The sequence below is a fragment of the Amia ocellicauda genome, chromosome 10 (assembly GCF_036373705.1).
Source record: "Amia ocellicauda isolate fAmiCal2 chromosome 10, fAmiCal2.hap1, whole genome shotgun sequence".
NCBI classification, from domain to species: Eukaryota; Metazoa; Chordata; class Actinopteri; order Amiiformes; family Amiidae; genus Amia; species Amia ocellicauda.
Window position 1 is genome coordinate 23,477,958 of NC_089859.1, and position 17,127 is coordinate 23,495,084.

Here is a 17,127-nt window from a genome sequence, read left to right on the forward strand (position 1 = left end):
GTTGAAAGACTAGTTTAAAAGTGATTTGCTCTCACTGTTTTCCTGTTGTTCGTGTCCAACTCAATCAGTCGCAGCAGACAGAAATGGCAGTTCCTACACAGACACATGGGTCCCGGCTAAAGCAAACGCTGTTGTGCGCCTGCCTCCACACAGGAAGGTATCAAATGTCATTACTTGTGACTCACGATGTTGGTTAAACTGAAGGTGAAAAGTACGGTTCATTTAATCCAAAAGCCCGTTCACTGAAGAAAAGGACCGAGTATCATGTGCATTAAATCCCCAACTCAGACACTTACTATGGCTATAGATGTTACACCATTCTCCCCCAAAAATTTTGAAAAAATTGAAGTTTCTTTTCATCGGAATGGCCCGGACTAAAAACGATCAAATAAGCAGCATCTAAATTTAACCCTAGATACTCGGGTAGTTTCATATGCTGCAGGTATCACAGCCGTAGAGAAGCAAGCACTGATGTCGCTCCCACAAATATATCTACATTCAGTGGCAGTAATTTGACAGTTTATACACCACACAAGTACCTAGAATGTGTTCTGAATTAATTATAAAGATATAGCAGCCATGATATGAAAGATTAAAATTACAGGTTGTCCCTGTTAAGGTATATTGAGTATTAAATTTGATGGGCATAATGAATTGAGAAAGTCCTTTTGCCTTGACCCAGTTACAGACTCTTACGATAGCCACACTAGGTTATTCAATGGCCTTGTTAAACAGTTACCTATTTATGTTACATGGTTCCCACTTTCAACATTTGGTTTTATTTAAGATACAAGTTACTCAAACATGAATAAAACAAAACACACTTCACTATATTGATCGCATTCATCTCCACAGCCAACATAGGACTTACTTTGAGCACTGCAACTTATCATTTGAATTTTTTAATTCCTGCTTAGGTTAATGGACGCGACTCCGTGTACATTATCTCAGCATTATCTGGAGCACAATCGATAGGTGTTTAATGCAGCTGGTAATGGACAACAGGTCACAGAGTCATCTTACAACCCATTTTCATAAAACACTACAAAAGGAATCTGATGGCTTGGGTTTCAAGCAAAATTATATTTCTGCCAAATGTGATTTTCATTTATTTCTGAGTGCAAAACGACAAATACAAAAGACGGCATTACCGGAATTCGGTTTTGGGAGAGACCAAGAAAAAGCTTACTGTTCTGACAGGCTGGCAACATAAAACATTTATAGCCGCTCCAGGCAGAGTTTGCCCAGGCCTGCATATCTCTGCGCTCCACTTTGATACAAAATTACAACATAAATATGATGAGATTGATAGACGTGCTTGGAACATCTTACTCAAAAGGTACGTTATTATTAACAACAACGAGTGTATTACTTGTTTGTAGGAAGCTGTAATACCTAATCTACACACACATACGTTACATAACACGACAACTACTAAAATAAATAATTCTCATAGCCCCTTGAGAGGTCACCATCCTAGCAGATGAATGTTATTCTTATAGAGAAATCAAGCACTCAAGTCAAAACTTCAGTAACACAGCAATGTCAAGGTTTGAAGAACTTTCCTCGGTGAAAGGCAGCAATAATTGATGACATCAACGTGTAAAGGACACATAAATAAAGCAAAAGTAAGCTCATGTTGACTTTCCCTATCCTTGAACGTTCATTGTGTTGCCTTTGATTTTAATATCTTAGATACTTCCTCCTACTGAGGCATTTTGGGAAAAAAATGCTTCAATCAAGGACATAAAAATAAAAAATAATCCAAATTAAAAAGAGGCTCATTAATGTAATTATTAAATCGCTTCTCTCCATCACAGCTGAACGTTGGGCGCGGCGTTTTCCCAAACCAGGAGGGGTGACCGGAGTCACAGCTCTGCCGTACAGCGGGTGGCACAACCACATCCGAGGTGCCGCTCACCAGTCAGCCTGGATTAAGGCTGTGATGTGAAGAGGCAGCGAGTCGGTCTCACCCGTCCGAGGTCATCCCTCTCTGTCATGCTGGTACGAGCGATACCCCGAGAGAAGCCAGGCTGCTCCCTTCAGCTGTCATATGGAGCGCTTGAGGACTGTAGGCTTGACAACAGCATGCGAGGGGGCGCTGGGGGCTGTATCAGTCTTTTGAACACCAGTGGAATCCACAGTGAGGTAAAAAACAAAAAAGAAAGGCTGATGTACAATGAAAATTCCCTTTGTACCTCCTGCTTTAGAAAGCAAAAGAAAAATCCCTCTTTGACAAAGAAGTACAGGTTTGTATTTCAACCTGGGCGGTGAATAACACACTGGGTTGGCTGATGCATCGTGATCACTGAGGGACACACGCTGCAATGCTTAAAGCCACACTGCTGCTCTTCATACAGAAACAGAGCTTTGATTAGAATTATCTCGTTTCTTCATCTAAACGGATGTGGTTAAACTCTGCTTTCGGGAGAGTTGAATTCAACTTCAAAAAATAAAGACAATACACCAACACGTTGTAACTACAGGAGATATTTTATAAAAGCTCTAGGCATTCCACTTAAATTATTCATAAATTGATTCAAATCGTTACTAGAGGAAACACTAATAATATGTTACAGGGTGTATACAGTAGTCCATGCCACTGAGTTACTGGAGAGGAGTATCTGGCCGGGTGTTGTTGGGAAGGAAGATTTGGTGGCCAGTGAAAATTTGGTTGGCCTTGAAAACATGTGTATCAGGGAATGTCCGTTTCTCTCTTCAATCCCGGAGCAGTACTGAAGGTGGACAGTGCACAGAGTTCAGTCACTGGCGACTCCAATGGGTGTAAAATAATTGGAGGTTTGAAGGTTTGAAATTTTACAACCAAGACCTATCTACCTGAAGAGTCACCAGAGATCCCTAAAGAGCAGACCCATACATGTTCCTCAATTACTTTCACAGTCATTTAAGTATTAATCAGAGCTCAGGATCGCTCAATGAGCCGACAAACAAATTAAAGCATTCTACAATACTGTACACATCCAGAAAACAAGGGTGTTTTAATGGACTGACACAGCAAACAAAACTAAGTCATGGAAATAATTCATCTGAAGGGAAGGAATGGAGTCCTTTGCTCTTCCTTATTAAACTACATCTCAGGAGTGAAACCCTGCAGTACAGATAGCAATGTGTTTTGAAATTCATTACTGTTTCCAAAAATCACAGAATGTGTGACTTTAATTGCTGCCTGATTTGAATGGCAGTCAATTTTAATCAAAGGTTGCACCTGAAATGATGTGAGCAAGTTTTGTGCACGCACTCAATTAATCCAGTACTATACAGGAAAGAACAGCAGCCTGGGAATGTCTATTTATACCATCACTCCTCAAGAAAGAATCAAAACTCTGGTGCCGGTACCTCGAAATATGTCAGCCGCATCAGAAGGACAAGCAGATTCCCTTTTGCAGATTCTGTAAGGTTCACTACAACCCTGGTCTGCCGATTAATAAGCTCTCATGGGCATTGCAATGAAAGGAGCAAAGGCCTACGAACAAGTCAATATATCCTGTTCCCCCATTGCAAAGCAACAGTATTTCATCATCATCTTGTAATGTCCCTCAAAGTTGAAGGAAATATTTCTATCAATGTACCCAGCATGCAACCATCCCAGGGGTTGGCCTGATAGTTATAACAGTGTAGAGCAATTACAGGACAGCAGTCATTAAAGTGAGTTACACATTGAAAGATGTCTCACCTCAGGTAAAGTCATGTAAATCACACTCACAATGGGTGTACCAGGGCGGAGACCATGGCAACACGAGATACTGATTCAACAGGAAAAACATGCAATATTAAAGAAACATGACTCCTATCTCAGAACGTCATGTCCTCGCAGAATTCTGTTGCAGAGATGGCATCTACTCTCCCAGTAAGTTAAGGTAAACAAAGCTTATTTATACTGCTGTAAAATCTGGTCACTCCATCGTTGTTTAATACAGTTTGATACACAGGTAAACATCACTGGAAACTGCATGAAGGAAAGCGGTCACTGATTTATGCCTGGACTGCTTCTTCCGAGGGCCACCTACGACACCACTGACCACAATATCCTTCATCAGCACTTGGGAGTCGTGCCAGGTAATACTTCTGCCTGCTTGGAGCCAAGACTTTGCAGGGCTCCATTTATATTAATTGTTGGTGTTTTGTCTTCTGACACAGTAACTGCTTTAACTAATATCCACAGGATCCCACCTTGGGTCTTATTGCATGTATTATTGAAATGCTACCTTTGGGTTTAATCATGTTGGATGACTACACAGATATGGTGCTAATATTTAAGTAAAAGTAGGAGAAGAAAATCCTTCAAAGTGAAATCCCTCTAAAATATGATATGTGAATTAGGCTGTATCGGCCAGGAGGACAAGAGGAAGCTTCCCTTAATTTGTGACACCACCAAAGAGCAGAAACTCTTAAAATAAAGCATTTGTATTAAATCACCACCACTTAAGTTTGTGTTGAGGCAGCACTTGGATTCACAGCGGTCAGCTCACATTTCCATTTACAGATTTTAGGGTTACATTAGAATATATATCAACCGTGCATTTAGCTATAGTCTAGTATTGTGCCAACCTCTCCATTTCAGACCTCACTGCCGACCTCAGAGATGAAAACAAGTCTGCCACCGCCCGAGCTTAACACAGCAACTGTCATTGCTTGTGCCGCTTTGACTTAAATGACGAGCGCTTGGAGTGGACTAATGAGCCATTAAACCTGCATCACTTATAGACGTTTCCATCAATGGCCTACAGAAGTCAGGGGGGTGCAGAGGGCATGGAAAGTTATATCTGTGTAGAAAAAGTGCGCTACTACACCCCACTGTGGTTTGCTCTGCTCCCTCCGCAATGAACTCCCTAGCAGTGGAGTAAGCCATCAGCATGACTGTTGCTTAGCCAACACTGCCTGGAAACCCCTCTCTCTCTGCCTTCAGACCAGACCAGACAACCCAGACTGCATCCCTCATACTGTCATCAACAGGACATTAAGGACCCAGCAGCTCCATTCACTGGCTTCTTTGCAGTGTTCCTCAGGACACACCTGGGAGTCGTCACTGTGGGAATTTCCAATCATGAAGCAGAAGATCTATTCCCCAAGTGTTTGAAGCCCATCCTTTGAAACATGAAGCTCCGGCCATGATGAATTGCTTTTCGATGCGAATACACATACCACAACACTATCTCCTAACAACACTATCTCCAGTTGTGCTTTCCATGCACACTTACAAACTCACAAGTCTTATTTTTCTTTAAGGGAAGAAAGTCACATCACGAGCCCCCAAAACTATTTGCTTTATAATTTCCAATATAAACTTTACCGTTAACGGTTTCCTACTAAAGTAAACTAACATTAAACTAAATACACGTTTGTCTGTTTATTAACTTAAGAACGGACTGCGACTACTGAACATCATTCGTTATGTTCGTGATTACCTGAGTATACATCTCCAATGAAAGCATTTTAAGCAATGTTTTCATGAAAGAAATTTCCCTTTGTGAGTAAAATCCACATTATTGTCTGTGAAAATAGTACTGTAATCATATTTTCAAATTTAATTAATGTTCATGTTAAAAAGAAAACAAAATCATGAAGCGTTCATACCCGACTTCTGAGCTGTGCTTTAGTGCTCTCATGACTTAAGCATCCAGAGATGGTTTAATCAGGAAATCTTTTTAAGCTTCTTAAACAAGATTATAGCTTAAATGTCGTTTAAAAAGTTCCACAGTCACAAATAATAGTTCAATAAATGTTAGAGTATATTTGTATTTAATTAACCCAAGTTTTATTGCTCATTTATTTATTTTTGGCGATGCTTTGATCCAAGGCATCTTGCATTCGACTACATTTATATTATGAGCTTATATGGAACTGTGGAATGTTCTATCAAAAGTTATGTAGCATAGTGTGGTTTAATACAAGAATAGAATAATTCAATAAGTTAAAATGTGAAGCAAAATGAGAGGAAGACGCACAGAAGCATATCTGGCAGAACTATATACACACTCACACACACACTGATGGTTTGATTTCAGGTGGACAACTGCAGCAAATGCAACAGGTTTCTGTGATTTAAGGGAGCTTCTGTGGATGACATTTGTGTTGATTGTAGAAGCAGGTCCACCCCATAAAATCCCACTTCCCTCGGACTCTTCGTCCCGAGGCAGCACTGAAGGTGTTGGCATTAACTATGGGGAATTCCCGGCTCCAACCCGTTTCCATTATAGCGGCACAAGTGGCCCATTAAGAAAGCATTTTTAGACTCAAACAGAGTGGCACTGAACAAAGCACTTCCAGGAATTAATCAATATCTCTCATTGCTCTGGGGGTGAATTCCCCGCCTAAGGCTGAAATTACTATATTTGCTGCCCACCTCACAAAAGCTCAATCCTTTCTGCCATGAATGGCTTTTGAGCACCCATACATTTCTGGTCCTTTCCTATCACAGCTACAATACTTGAAAAAAGTCATTCAAGAATGACATCAATTACGTCAAGATCGCACGTTGTGAAGAGCCTTGCTGGTAAATGAAAGGTGGTCACTCACTCCAGTCACTTCACACTTGTAAAAGACGCTCTCGACTCAGTGAAGTAAGCGCGGTGGGGTGGAACCACATTGTGTCACACCGGCAGAGAGATGAGCAGTTTGCGGGGGTGGGGTCTTTGTATTCCTTGTCACCATGAAGACAAGACTAAACAAAGGACAACCGACAGAAATCTGTGACTGTTTTTCTGATTTTATTTTTCAACAGCCACCCATCAACCTGTACCATAAAGCTCCAGGTTTCATGACAGTGTTCAAAGCCCTCATTTCAGAAGATGAATTATACAAGATCCTGGTTTTCTACAATCCAGAAAGAATTAAGTTTAAAAACAAATAATGTTCATGTAAGTGTGGAAAATGTGTTATCTGGGAAGTGCAAACCACAATGTGCAGAAAACAAACAAAACATTTAATGACATGTCATGGAGAAGACCTGTGAAAGAGGAAATCCTTTGCAGAGAGGGGGACACATTGAGTTATAGGTGCAAAGAACCAATGTCTGATTTGTTAGTCTCTCAAGGGCAGAATAATCTTCCATTCCTCAACATATTGCAACAGCTCGAGGAGTCCATCTGTCTCTTAAAATATGATCTTTAAAGTGTGTGGGAAGGAGTTCGTTTCCAGGCCTTTACTATGAAGATGCATTTCTGACATTTCCTCTGAACTACTATATTTAATCATGGTGTAGGTAATCACCCTACTGTTCATCCATCTAAACTAAATCCTGATCATTAACCAAAAAGGGAGAAAGCATTATAAAGTGCTGCTCTGAAACGTCTTTGCTAAACAGCTAAACCACAAAATCCAGATATAAAGAAAAAGAAAATACATATTTATGCAATTGTAATCCAGTGGGCAGTCTTTTATGTGTGCTCAGAAAGTGTTACAGTCATATATTTGAACTTTTGGTTCTGACCGCGTGAACAACTCAGAACAATAGCCTATGCTCATTTTAAGGTTTTCTGTGTGGTATTAGATGGCTGTTCATTATGTACTAATCAGCATTAATCTCACTGCCTTTCCGCAGTACATTTAATTGAAACAGACAATAACACAACTGTTAGGTAAGTCAGGCAAGTAACTGAGAAACCAACGAAGCGAAAACATTTCACTGCATCCCAGAGAATATATACACCAGGTTACAGCACTGAAACAAAAGACAAGGACGGAACAAAGGAAACATGAAAATAAATGCTCAACTGTTATGACTGGCATTTAAAAATACAGCATTGATGCAAAGAAAGAGCTAATTTCTTTTGGGGGGGGAGGGTGCGGTTATTTTTAAATCACAAAATATCCATTAAAAACAGTGGAGAGGAACAGCCAACAGCTAGTGCAATGGATTCATATTTCAAGGTGGACTCATTTTAAATCAACTTCAAGAGCAGCACTTTTATAGAAGAGCTGCTTCCCGTCGACGTGTGGTTGTGTAAGCATGCGTCTCTGGGTATTTTTAAGTATTATTAAAGCTGCCCAAAATAGAAAGGTGTGAGTTTTCCTGGAAACATAGATATTCAAAATATGGTTATTTAAACTTTTGTAATGCCACACCGGACACTACGGCATCGATTCCATAATACAATAGTTTCTAATAACTATCAAATGTATCCATAAAGAACCCCACATGTTCAATATAACCGACACACAGCTGTTCAACAGTCACAGATGTTTGTATTTCTCTAATTTCTCAGATAAAAGAAGTGAAACAAAGAAGTGTAAAACTGATAGCATCAGATTTAGTAACAAACTTTAAATGGCATAAGATTATTCACACAATTATTAACCTGAAGACTCGAGTACTGCTGGACACTTGTCTTTAGGAGTTGTGTATTTGGCACTTCCACTTGACTGTGGAAAGCCAATAACTGATTGTGGGAGAATGAGCCGCACTAGTTGTATTCTCAAACGAACACATTATATCGCATTAACAGGCCAGATTATATTCAGCAAACCACTCAATGACTGAAAAACTTTTAAAGCATACCAAGACGGATAGGCAGATCAAGCTGTTGCCATGATGATGGATAAACAAAGTGACAAGGCCAAAACAATCTCTGTGTGGAAGTAAAAGAAAAATACTGCACGGGGTTATTCATCTGCATTCCTGTGCATTGCAAAAGCTCATGAATGTCATCTAGTGATAGGAGAAAACTAATTACATTCTTGGCAGTAGCCTAAAATACATTTAGCGCAATTAGTTTATGAAAATGCAAGTCTACAAAGATAAAGAGAGGCTGGTGTATCAGATCTGATGTGAAGAGAGAGCAATGAAGTGAAGGAAGGAGATCTGAAAAAGTATAACTGGATTCAATAACATGAGAGGAATTGTAGCACAAGGTTATTAAACTGGCATTTTCAAAAGGATTTGATGTCTTGTCATCAACAATCTTAGAACAATTTAATTTGACAAAGGGATTTTTTAATTATTATTTTTTAAAAGCCTGGGGTTTTCCCACATGGCCCAACCAGCTGATCCCTCTAATTTCCAAAGATGTGATTCACAAAAAACCTAATTAAAATAGTTGATGAATCCGAGTCCACAAAAAAAAAACTATTCTTTGACTTTCTACAGCAGTTAAATGTTTGCAAATGCTTTTGATGGTTATAAAGCTTTGGTTTTGCTGCATCAATTGCTGTGTTTTCTACAACAACTCCTCTGAGCAGTCCTTCCGGTCTATAGGTGTTTGGAGATGCAACAAAAGATATTTATCAAATACAAGTCTCTTCCAGACACCATAAGTTTAAAAGGCCAAGGGGACATATGTTTAGACACATTTATTTTGCTTTTGGTTGATTATCTGTTTCCATGGAACATGAACACCTAAACAAGTAAATCTCTCCAGATGTCATAGAGTTTCACTTCTAGTGAGACAACCAAAAACATGAGAAGTATGTAAACCCACTGTGTCCAAGTCTGAATAATTTGTTATATAACAGAAATATGACATAATTCAACATAAATGGTAAAGTTGAAGTGAATATTAAAACAAATCAGTTTGGTGCCATTCTTTTCCAGGAAACTCAAAATATGGTTAGTGCACAGATCTTATTTCTGTGAATATCTGATGCCTGCTACTTCCTCATTCTGACCCAACAGCATCTCTGGGAATACTGAAATTGGTCACAGTGAGCCTTCCTTGATCTAAGTTTTAAATAACCTGAAAGCATCCTTTATGCAGACCAACCCCATCCAGCACAAATATATAAACGTCCAAAGTAGGTCGCCTGCGCATTGTAAGCAAACGATCTTGAGTGCAAGTACTGCAAGGTTTGATTGAATGTATTGTAGAGCAGCTACCGATTATACCTTTATTCAAAAAAGCGTCTTTGAATGCAGAGTGTAATTAGGACATTAAATATTAACTTACTGAATTGTAGAAGGAGGCTTGTGTGTACATATTGTCATGACCTTAAAACAACAGCCAGAGGCAAGCTAAATCACCAACATGAGAAAGGAAAATAATAGGGTTTGAAAGTCCCATGACCTCATCCCCCGCAATGTTATGAAATGAGCTTGGAAAAACAAAAGTACCATCTCCAGAATCAGGATAAACAAACTGACATCTTGCTTTCATCAGGTCCATCAGTTTACTGTACAGGAACAGTTCCCTAGCCTGACTGTGGGCCCTGTGTGAATGGCATCAGAGGTCAACAGAGATGGAAACTGTCCTCACATTTTGTCAGAGGTCAGGGCAGTGTTTTCCCTCTACTCCTAGGAGAGAATGACACAACAAACCAAGACAAAAAAAAAAAAACTAAACTGCACCAAGAAAATGCATGTTACTCAGAGCTAATATATCAGAGCTCTAATTAATTAAGGCCTGGTGTTATCCATTCTTCCCATCCTCTTTGAATATACAATTAAAAAACAGGAGAGGACTGCCTTGTTGTCTGCGGTACACAAACGAGAAGAGCTTTTTCCTAAAGACGGGATTATGAAAGTTGAAACGGTTGGGGAATACTTTACAGATTAGACATTTGATCTTGCCGCACACAAAGATGGGAGAAAGACTTTAATCCCACAGCATGCCAGCTCAAATATAATTAAGAGTTTCCTTGCATATAATGAGAGACTTTTAATACCATGTTGCCATTAACGGCTTTCATTCCGGCTAGGTGAGAAGATTCGCCGCAAAGCTCCTGTACTGCCTGCTCATGGCAACACCGGCGCTAGTGAAACCTTTTCACACAATCCTCCTGTACCTGGGCTGAACCTGCCCCAGTTAGGACACGCGTCACATGGGTTGGGTAGTCGCTTTCACACTCCAATTTCAATATCCGGGTTGGATCTCCGGTCACTGAAGGTAGTAGTGCCCCTTGTGTCACTCTACCTGGGTCAGTGCTGGAGAGCTGACCCACTTCCAGAGACAGGCTGCTCTTCACCCGGGTGGACCCAGTTACTACGCCTGTACAGGCTTTCACACGCGTGACAATCAGAACCCAGGATGGTGTGAGAGGGGCTTAAGTTACTCACACTCTGCAAGATTCACAGTCACGCAACTGGAACAGAAGGCGTACAATAAAGACACCTTACTCAAGCTTTTACACGTGCCTTTTTGATCCAGAACATCCCTTAATGCAAAATAGATGAACAGGTGAAGCACACATTAAAAATTCATTACCTTACAGCACATACACTTGAGCACATTTGTTTCCACCAACAATGACCTAAAAGAACTAAAAATACATTGACAAGTTAAAAAAAAAAGTGTAAATTCCATATTTATCTTTGTAACTATTTTGAGACTGTAAGACCGCCATTCATCTCACCTAGTAAACATCTACTCCATGGACACCGGTTTATCAAAGAACAAAGAGCACCAGGATTCCGCTTGCATAAATTCTATGTCCCTAATGTCACAGACACAACACACTTACATCTGTGAGGTTATTATCCAGCACAGGATTCCCATAATAAAGAGGAATCCCATTACTGATACACAACTTGCCCTAGCGACAGGCTTTTACCAAAGCCAGCGAGACCTTCGACAGGAGATGTACGTTCAGTGTACTCTCAACAAGACCCAACTGCTCAAATCTCAGAACAAGCTCTGAAGTAGTCTGGATTCATTTATCCTTCGTGCATCCTAAAGACCAACCAATCTGAATAGAATTTGCAAGACAATTTGCAAAGGGGCGAGAACTTTAAATATGCAATATACCAGAACAGGTTCAGGAGGGCACAGTCTGTTCAGGTGTTGTGTATACTGCAATACGGAGAACACTAAGCTCCATGCAAACTAGGAAACGTCTACTTTCAATTAATGGGAGCTAGGAAAAAGATAAGACACCACACCCTGCACCTACAGCTTTTTATTTTTGTGATATACAAGAAAGCATTCACTCACTCTATAATGGCTGCTTTCAGCTACAATTTGTTTTATTTTTTACATAGCTTTTTACTATTTATTTTGTACGTTTGTGGTACATATCTTATCTGAGAGAGGAGAGAAGTGTCCACTGCCACAGGATCTGTTTAGGTTCCTCATTTGACTTTATCCGCAGTGTCCTTCTCCATACGACTCGGTACTCTCCTCTAGATCGCAAACCCACAGATCTCCTCCAAACCCTTTTCCCTCCTTTTCATCCCTCCTCTTCTCAGACAACTCACTGCTTCTTTGCCGACTACAACCAAGCACCTGCAATCACTGTCCTCTGGAACGATCCGCCATTCCCAGCCCATGATGTAACGGTATATTACAGTACTAGCAGATGCATATCACAGGCTACATTGCACCAACGTCCACTGTGAAAGCATTGGGACTGCGAGGAAGATATATACCGCTTGAACAGAACTGCACAATTGAAACTCCTTGCCTTGAGTGTTCAACTCAGGTGAAAACCGATCCCGCTGTAATCTGAAGGCTAGTTACTACAATTCCCTTCTATCTTCATGACAATTGTAGTCCTGTGACCTCAACTTTCCTTCTGTCCCTGAAATTAGTGTGGGCATTGTAAGGCAGTTCCATAGTCAGCATAGTTCACCGCAGCGCATGTGGTTCGAGTCCTGGCACACCGCAGCTTACTTGGACTATAGTGAAGTGTGCAAACAGCGATGAAGGTCAGCCGTGAAAAATTGATGAACTGCGACGTGTGCCTTACTAGCGACGAAGGAAGCAGACACTTGGGAAGCACATGTTACAGATCTCATTGTAGTCATAGTTCTGGGGTTCTGGACAAAACCAAAAATGCATGCAAATGACTCGAAAATGTTTATTTAGATGTCCGTCGTGTTATTCAAATGAAATAACTGCCATAAAATTTCAAGTCCCCCCCAAAAAGCCTCATGCTTTAAATGTGGTGTTTAGTGTCCAGCCTGGACTTACACTGGTGTATCACTGGGAGTCTCAAAATATTCCTCGATTAAATGGTGTTCTTATAACAGGGTTCCACCTCTTGAAAGTTTCAAAATGGCCGAGGATGGGAAGACATCTGGCCTCTATCACTGACCTCTAAGTGGCCACCTCATTCAATCTGCATTTTCCATTAAAAAAATCTTAATCTCAGACAGTTCGAGCCAACGTACATTATCAGTAGCTCTTTGCCATTGTAAATCCATTAGGCAGCCCAGCGCTGTCAGCAGTGATAATGATGTGACACTTGCAAATGAATTCTGTCCAGCACCACAAAACCCTGACCTAATATGGAGCAGCTGAGCACAGTCTCTCTCCAGAAATTCACACCTACACAAAAAAAAAAGTGTGAAAGAAGATAGCAGCCGGTCTGAAGGCCCTAATTACCATAAAAAAAAAGACTGGCAATTTAACTTTAACTTAATTTAAAGATGTATTAATACTTTATTTATTGCGGTGTCCAGGCTTTAATATATTGCCAATACTCACACAGACGGTCAAATTCTGGAAGTTTATTGAAAAGAAACTAATAAATCTACTCCATAATCAGTTGCCATGGAGATAGCAGAGGGTGCGAGTGAAAATAGCTCCTGAATCATAAAAGCTGTGTTTGGACTTCAAATCAATCCTGAAGGAGATCACACTAAATCATAAGAATGGTATATATATATATATATATATATATATATATATATATATATATAGGAAACAAGTCAATGGGTGTTCATATGTCTTAATACATAGTAAACCACAGGTGATACAAGTCAAACATCTTCATTTTATAACTACAAGCCAGAATAAATCGGTGTTGGCATTTTCAGGATTTTCAAAAAATTGTTCTCCTCTTTATATTGAATCTCGATTTAGGCTTTGGGTATTTTTAGATCTTCTCTTCGGTCTGAAACAATAAAATGACATGTCACAGCAACAACCCCCTCCATCTGTTAGGGCTACAGTTCAGTAAATCAGACCTGATCTCGAAGTTAACTCCTGCTAATCCAGCTGGGTCTTTTGATGACCTTGTTAAGGGGGTCGCATCCTGCTGCCCCTCAAAGCTGTGAATGGAGAACTCTGACTAGGGCAGAAGGTCTCATTATCACACCTCCGTGCATCGGTTAAGCCCAGTCCACTGCACACACACGCAACCTGCAATGCGCTGGGTTTTATGGTCTCCACACAACAGGCATTCAAAGAGCAGCATCGGAAAGTTACTACATATTTCCTTCCGCAGCTACTTGACACCTCGGCCAGGATCAGCTGCGGGCGAAAGCCGACAGAAACATGCATCTGCTGCTGCACAGACACCGAGTTTTGCCCAGAATTGATGACACGTTTAGGAAATATGCCGCTCGATCGGGCACGTCAGCTGCAGACGGAAATGTTACATTCACAAGAAGTTCAGTCGAAATTGAGTTCAGTATCAGCCTATATATTCAATTAATAACCATCTGATAACTCGGCAGCAGATCAGAGTTTTTCCTTTAAACATGCCCAGCTGGAAACGCGTGTGCGGGTCGCGATTGGGCTCCTGAAGGGTCCGATAGACGCCGCTGCGTTCATAAACACATGATACATAAATAAATAAATGCATGCACAAGATGAAAACCGTCGCTACTGGAAATAAAACATGGGGTTCAAAGCTAGAAGGGACATGCAAACACTAGGCAAATACTTTCGACAAGATCTCCTTTACCTGCGACGAAGCCTGGATCACCTGGTTGTGTGCTGCCACGAAACAAGGAGAAGAAGAAGAAAAAACTTCGGCTGCTTTCACAATCAAAGACGGAAAACAGGAAGGAGGCAAGTATGAGCATCAGCTAAAGCACAGCGATGGAAACCACAGGATGCATTTAGGGTTTCGGAAGTTATCGGTGGCCTGACATGACCTAAAACTACAAACAACTCTCTACTTTGGCTACAAAATAATCCCGTGTCCCAGCAGCGGCGCTCTGAAGGTGGATACAATAGTGACGGGCTGCCTGGCGGAGCCGAGGGCTTGACGAGGAGGACGGGGCCAAACGTGGGATTGACAGGACGTTTGGCCAACCACCGCGCACAGCCGCTGTGTACGTACAATTTCTGAGAAAAGAGCGAAGATACAGCCTTTCCGTGACGTCCAGCCGGCTGGGTCATTAGAACACAGGTGGGATCAGCTGGACACCGGAGAGAATGCGATTCATCTTCACTTCACAGATAAAGATACTCATTTAGTGAGCATTTTGGTTAAAATTTGCAAACCAAAGCTAATAAACTGGTCTTCTGGACACAGATTCAGTAAGGTAGTTTTGTAACTACGGTATAGCTCACATTTAAGTATATCATTTTATTTTGATTTGATTGGCCATTAACGCTCAAGTTTAAGCAATTGACATGATCACATTTCAAGTACTCCAATCAAACATAAAGTGACCTATATTTTCTCAGCTATACTGTAAAGGGTATTGCACAAGGCAACATAATAATACTACTAAATAATAATAATACAAATACTGCATTTTAAACGGGATGGAAGTCATAATGGTTAACTGAGTTCTGTCACCTAGTATTTGCAAAAAAGAAAATATTAAGAAAATATTAAATAACTTTATTTCAAATTAATTGGGTGAAAACATTGAATATAATAATTGGAGAGAGAGCTTCAAACTAAGGTAAGAAATAATTATTGTGACTGACATCTCTGAGTAACATTGGACAGTAATAAGACTGTGGGAGGGACTGTCATGTTGAGTTTGACAGGCAGTACTTTTAAAGTAGGTGTATAATTAGGCACAGCAGGGCATATGCACAAGTATATTTTGCAGTTAGACAATGGAGTGAGGTTGTTTTCTCCCCCAGTAAAAATTAGATGGGCGCAATAACCTTAAAAAAGGAAAATTAATTATTGTCAATTATCCAGATCCAAAGAGCTTGAACAACACTTTGCCTTTGATAGCAATGTGAAATTATTTAAATTAAGTTCTCTTGCAAATGTTCTACTCTTTTAAAATGATTCAAAGCTGGGGAGCTGTGTGATATGGCACAGTGTGAATTGTACGGCTTATTACAGTACTTCGGTAGTTCAGTAGTACAGGCTAACGTAATTGAGTCAAATATGATTAACTCAGCTGCCATATATACATATATGTATATCCAGTTCGGTGCCTATAGAAAGTCTACAATCCTTTGAACTTGTTCACATTTTGTTCAAACAGGATGTTTTCCTACTGATCTACATATCATACATCACACTATTGAGGAGAAAATAAGTATATATTAAAATTGCAAAACTGAAATGTGATCAATTTCACTTTTGGCAGCTATTTCAGCTGTGAGTCTGTTGGGGTGGGTCTCTACCAACTTTGAACACCTAGATTTGGCAATATTTGACCTTTCATCTATACAAAACTGCAATCTCCAAGTCATGCCACACATTGTTGATGGGATATAGGTCAGGGCCTAAAATTTTATAGCCACAGTAAACATATAGTATATTGTAGAACCAAAGTAAATATCCTTCACATTTTGGTGCACTCTGTGTGCGTGTGGATGGGTGTAGGAGGTATTTGGAAATTGATGAAACAGTTTCTCTATGTTAGAAACTGCCAAATTCCACACAGCCAGTAAACTATCTTTGACTGTTTAGTACTTCTTCTATAGTTGCTTTTCTGTTTCTGTAAGATTCCTTAAGGAAACGTCTATATGATCGTCATATAAAGAATGTATCTGAACAGAAAACAGGAGACACTTCTTCACACAGAGTCGTCACAATCTGGAACAAACTCCCCAGCGATGTGGTTGAAGAGACAATTTGGGAACATTTAAAAACAGACCGGATAGGATCCTTGGATCATTCAGTTATTAATGGACACAAAACAAGCACAATGGGTCAAATGGCCTCCTCTCATTTGGACACTTTCTTATGATCATGTAAGATACTGCCTATATAAGCGGACTGATTCTGCCTGTGTGCAGAGAAACTTCTCTGACTGTCAGAGGAAACTGTCAGGCTGTTGATTCTCACCCTACTTTGACTGATTCTGCAAACCAACCAAGTGAAGACTTGTTTTCTTCTACAATATAAACACACATATATACAAAAACACACCCTCTGTTTCAGTCCACAGGCAGGGTTGGTTTTGGGGCACATGCTTGGTACAGAAATATTCCATTGTCCTCCACATATACACACCTTCCCACACCCAGAGTAGAACAACGCACTGTACACCATCCTTCTACTATAACCTTATAAGTATAATTTCCA

At 40.2% G+C, this 17,127-nt stretch overlaps 1 protein-coding gene across 5 annotated transcripts in view; it reads right to left on the reverse strand.

Moving 5' to 3' along the window:
- Positions 1-14,865, reverse strand: part of osbpl3b (oxysterol binding protein-like 3b) — a 56,767-nt gene extending 41,902 nt beyond the window's left edge. For 3 of the 5 annotated variants that reach the window (XM_066715614.1, XM_066715616.1, XM_066715613.1), the window contains exon 1: positions 14,581-14,865. The gene's annotated coding sequence lies outside the window, so the exon portion shown is untranslated. The remainder of the gene's footprint in view (positions 1-14,580) is intronic. The other 2 variants (XM_066715617.1, XM_066715615.1) reach the window with 1 other exon arrangement.
- Between the last annotated feature and the right edge of the window lie 2,262 nt (positions 14,866-17,127).